Source organism: Psammomys obesus, unplaced genomic scaffold (genome assembly GCF_907164565.1).
Source record: "Psammomys obesus unplaced genomic scaffold, mPsaObe1.curated_primary_1811, whole genome shotgun sequence".
Taxonomy (NCBI): domain Eukaryota; kingdom Metazoa; phylum Chordata; class Mammalia; order Rodentia; family Muridae; genus Psammomys; species Psammomys obesus.
Genome location: NW_026596034.1, coordinates 17,855,002 through 17,860,610, shown reverse-complemented (window position 1 = coordinate 17,860,610; position 5,609 = coordinate 17,855,002). Strand labels below are relative to the sequence as shown.

Sequence of the window (5,609 nt, the reverse complement as noted above, 5' to 3'; positions counted from 1 at the left end):
TCTATCTATCTAAAGATATACAGGGGACAGGAGCTCCACAAGGAGAGAGAGAGAGAGAGAGAGAGAGAGAGAGAGAGAGAGAGAGAGAAGAAAACCTGGGCACAGGGGTCATTTCTGAGACTGATACTCTAACCAAGGGCCATTCATGGAGATAACCTAGAACACCTGCACAGATGTAACCTGTGGTAGCTCAATGTCCAAGTAAGTTCCCTAGCAATGGGAACAAGGACTGTCTCTGACTTGAACTCACTGACCTGTTCTTTAATTACCTCCTCCAGTGGGGGGTGCAGCCTTCCTAGGCCACAGAAAAAGACAATGCAGTCAGTTCTAATGAGAAATGATAGACTAGGGTCAGAGAGAAAGGGAGGAGAACTACCCCTATCAGTTGACTTGGGGAAGAGTATGTGAGGAGATGAGGTGGGATTGAGAGGGGATTAGGGAGGGGGCTACAGCTGAGATACTAAGTGAATAAACTGTAATTAATAAAACAATAAATAAATAAAAAAGAAATGTTCAACATTCTTAGTCATCAGGGAAATGCAAATCAAAAGGATTTGCATTTTACCTATCAGAAAGGCTAAGATCAAAAACTCAAGTGACAACACATGCTGGAAAGGAAACAGAGAAAGTGGAACCCTCCTCCATTACAGGTAGGAGTGCAAACTTGCAAAACCACTTTGGAAATCAGTCTGGAACTTTCCCAGAAAATTGGGAATAGCACTATCTCAAGATCCAGCTATACCACTGCTGAGCTTATACCCCAAATATGCCCCACCTTTCAATAATGACATTTGCTCAACTGTGTTCATCACAGCTTTATTTGTAATGGACAGAATCTGGAAACAATTTAGATGTCCCTCAGTGGAGGAATGGATAAAGAAATTGTGGTACATCTGCATAACAGAATACTACCCTGTTATTTAAAACAAGGAAATAATGAAATTTGCAGGCAAATGGATGGAACTATAAGAGATCATCCTGAGAGAGGCGACCCAGAAACCAAAAGGCAGGCATTTTATACACTCACTTATAAGTGGATATTAGCTATGTAATATAGGATAGCCATCTACAGAACTAAAGACACTAAATAATAAGGAGGACCCTAGGTCGGATTCATAAATCTCATTCAGAATTGCAAACAGGAGTGTTGGGAAAAAAAATGATGGAAGCCTACTACTGAGGATCCTCTGAAAGGAACCTCCTAATAGGGAATCAAAACAGATGCTAAGCAGGGCCAAACTTTGGGCAGAGTGCAGGGAGTCTTATGGAAGAAGAAAGGGGTGAGACTAGAAGAACATGGAGGGTACAAAAGAGACCAACAAAACTGAAAGATCTGAGCCTAGGGCATCATACAGAGACTAATGCACCAACGGAGGACCATGCATGGAGAGGACCTAGACCCACTGCTCAGATGTGGCCAATAGGCAGCTCAGTCTCTATGTGGATCTTCGAGTGAAGGGATCAAGGGCTGCCTCTATCATGAACTTGATCACTTGCCCCTGATGATGATGTCTTGCCAGTCCATGGAGGAAGAGGATCCAGGCAGTCCTGATGAGACTTAACAAGCTATGGGCAGATGGCAATAGTGGAGAACTCCCCCTTTCAGTGGTCTAAGGGAAGAGGATGAGTGGAAGAAAGAAGGAGGATTGGACTGGGGAAGTTGAGGGAGGGGGCTTCAATTGGGATATATAATGAATAAATTAAAAAAAATTAAAAAGTTTCTTGTAATAGAAGGCAATTAACACAGATACCCAAAAATGTTAAAAGCGCACAGAATGAAAGACTGCAGAGGGCTTAGCCCTAATTGCGCCATCTACATCACACTCTCTGAGAAAGGCTCAGGAGTATTCAGGGAAAAGAAGGAGAAAAATTCTAAGAGCCAGAAGGTAGTGAGTGACTATAAGGAACCAGTGCTCTCCAGACATGGCAAGGCAGCTGTGCATTTGAAAATGCAACAGTTGTGATAGTATCCACAAGATACATACAGATTAAAATCCAATAAAACAGAGCATGGGAGAATAGGAGGAATGTGGGCAAGAAGTCCCAAAATGAACTAGCTTCTGAGAGAAGGAGGATTAGTTTTCATTAGATGTGTGACTCCTGGTGTGTCAACCACTCCACAGGCCAGGCACATTTAATATTATTTGGGCAATGCAAGTTGGACTTGGTGTGTGTTTAAAAATGAATAAAATAAACAGCCTAAGATGGAAAGATATGAAAATGGGAGTGACTCTAGGAGGATTCGTTGGAGTGAATATTATCAAAATACCTATGAAATTCTCAAAGAATAAACTACTATAAAAATCAGGTTAAAACTGGGTCAATGTATGTGTCTCTTCATCTGTATGTGGTTCCTGCATTTTTTCATTGGCTCATTTTTTTCCATTTGTATTTGTCTTAATGGTTTATTTGTTTTCATTTTATCTTGCGTTTTTTAGATGACTTTTTGTATTTTAATGAGAGGAAAATGTATATAGATTTGTGTGTGTGTGTGTGTGTGTGTGAAAGTGGAAAAGAGAAAGAAATATAATTAGAACATATTTTATTTTTGGAAGGGGTTGGAGGAGGGAAAAGCATAATTAGAATATATTAAAAGTCTATTATCAACAAGAAATAGTATAAGAAAAGAGAGAAAAATTCTACCTGCTTTAAAGTGAATTATTTCTTTTTTTTGTTTTCTGGATTACATTTTTCAATCCTTAATTTGATATTATGCAGTTGTATGTGATATAGGTCATCCTTTTTTGAAACCAGTCATTTTTGCTAGTCTTCCTCAGAGGCATTTGTTTTTAGCTCCAAGTTTTAAGAATCATTTTATGTCACCATTCTTATGTTTTAGACTTCAAAGGAAAAGTTGTGTTTGTTGCTTCGTGGGCTTTCCTTGATTTGTGTATGTTTCCAAACATCCATAGAAGTTTGTCACATACAGTAAAACTGAAACCTTGTGTGAGCAAACACACACACACACACACACACACACACACATGCATACATATAAATTTTAATCTTAGAATACCAAGAGCAATCACACATTTCAGAGAGAGATTCTGCCTCAAAAGAACAGATGGAAAATTTTAGAGAAGTATATCTAACTCCCTTTTCTGAACTCAACATATGTAAACAGTGTATGTTCCTGTCCACAGACATGCATACACCCACATAGATTGATATGCACACCCACACACACAAATAAGTGAGTGAAGAAATGTTTGGTTTCATTATTACAATAAATGTAGGAATACTGAAAAATATTCACATGGTTGTTCATGTAAGGATTATAAATAGTTCATCATGAATAGAAACAAGCCAAATACCCATTACTAAAAAAAATGGATTAATAAAATATAAGTATATATTTTACCCAACAATGGAGTATCAGCTATACAAAATGCAAAGGTAAAGACTGAGCATGAGAAAGATTTCAGAAGCCTTTAAAATCTGGAAAAAAAGCCAATTTGCTTCATCCACAAAGTTCTGGGTTTGTTCCTCGATACTGGAAGCAGGATGAGTAGAAGTTGAAGACCATCCTCTACTGAGTTTGTGGCCAACTTCGGCTACCTCAGACCTTGTCTCAAAACAGAAAGAAACACAAAATCAACAGACAAATGAACAACATCCCTTTAAGCAATAAGTTAAATGGAAAAGTTCAGTAGAAGAAAATGGCATGCTTTTTATATGCTTTTTCTGATGAAATATCAGGCAGAGTCCAAGATCAAGAATTCCTGGTGGTCAATACCTTAAAGAGAATATGATTTGACTATGACAGAAGATTATTTTAAGGCATCAAAATATTATGCAATTATATCATGATTTCGAAAATATATCCACAGTGTTGTATAATCACCATCTTTATTTTTATTCCTAAACTGGTGGAGTTTACATTATTTGCACTGTATTTATTTGTAATGTGAATCTGAAAGGAACACATAAAATTGATTTGTCATTCAAAGGGATGAACTGATAAAATTTATTGTCAATAGAATAAATTGTATGCCTAGTTCAATAAATGTCAAAGATAACTTGAAAAATAATGGCTATTGATGATTTCAATAAATAAATTTAAACATAAGTGAAAGGACAATTAACTTTTTTCAGTTGGATAAAAGGTGTCTCCTATAAATCTATATCCATTATATCATTCAATGGCAAATTATGGACCGATTTTCTTTGAACATTAGGAAAAATGATGCATACTTCTTTTTCTGCTCCTGGACACCTCTATGTAAAGTGATATTATTGACAGATACTGACAGATTAATCCAAATTGGATGGAAAGGAGGAAAGGACATATACTCTTTAAGATAATTGTGGATACACCCTCTTTTAGGAAATTGATGCCAGATTGTAAACAGTCCTGTAATCCTAACCTTAGAGAGGTAGAGTCAGGACAGTTAGGACTAATACCATCTTCTGCTCAATAGTACATTAAAGATAATCCTAGAATATACAGGATCCTGTCTCAAGAAATAAATGTACAAGAAATTCACAAAATAGAAATTAGAGTTAAATAAAGCAATGCTATAAATTTCTATAATTTAGAATATTATCATTTTCTGTGTGGGTCCCAGAAATAATCAGAAAGTAATATGGAAAATAAACATTTCTATTTTATTAATTTTTCTTCTAATGAAAGTAATTGTTATATAATATGTGCTGATTACAGTTTTTCCTCCCTCTACAATCTGTTGTAAGTGCAAAAGAAACTGCTGAGTTAAGTCACAGAAGGTAAATGAAGGACTATACCATGATCAGGGGTTAAGCAAGCATACTGTTAATATATAAGGACTTAAATGATATGAAGACACACTGATATTGTGATCACAGATTTTATTATTAAAAGTTAAAATTATTTTCAAATATAATGGGTGAGAAACAACATAAACCATAAAGAGGGGGTATAAATTTAAAAAAAAAGTGAGTATCATAAATTGTCTCTATGTATAGTGCATAGTTAGACGTTCTTTTAAAAGACACAAAATGGTGCTCGCTTCAGCAGCACATATACTAAAATTGGAACAATACAGAGAAGATTAACATGGCCCCTGCGCAAGGATGACATGCAAATTCGTGAAGCGTTCCATATTTTTTGAAGGTAGACCTATCAGAATCACACCAGACTTCTCATCAGAAACTATGAAAGCCAGAAGGGCCTGGGCAAGTATCATGGAGACTCTAAGAGATCACAAATGTCAACCCAGACTACTATACCCTGCAAAGCTTTCATTCAACATAGATGGAGAAAACAAAATATTCCATGACAAAACTAAATTTACACAATATCTATACAGCAAACCAACCCTACAGAATATACTAGAAGGAAAACTCCAATCCAACGAAAACAAATTCACCCAAGAAAACAGGGCATAGAGATAATATCCCAACAAAAATGAAAAGAAAACAAGCAATGAAACAGGGTAAGATCACCGACTCCATTACAATAGGAACTAACATGAATTGGTCACTATTATCTATCAATATTAATGGACTCAACTCACCAATAAAAAGACACAGGCTAACAGAATGGTTATGGAAACAGGATCCAACATTATGTTGCATCCAAGAAACACACCTATGCAACAAAGATAAACACTACCTCAGAGTAAAGGGCT

At 36.2% G+C, this 5,609-nt stretch overlaps 1 non-coding gene across 1 annotated transcript; it reads left to right on the top strand.

Annotated features, from left to right (window-relative positions):
* Positions 1-4,980: 4,980 nt before the first annotated feature.
* On the top strand, positions 4,981-5,087 carry LOC129687276 (U6 spliceosomal RNA). The gene has a single exon (XR_008721755.1). It is a non-coding gene; the product is annotated as a U6 spliceosomal RNA (small nuclear RNA).
* Positions 5,088-5,609: the final 522 nt, after the last annotated feature.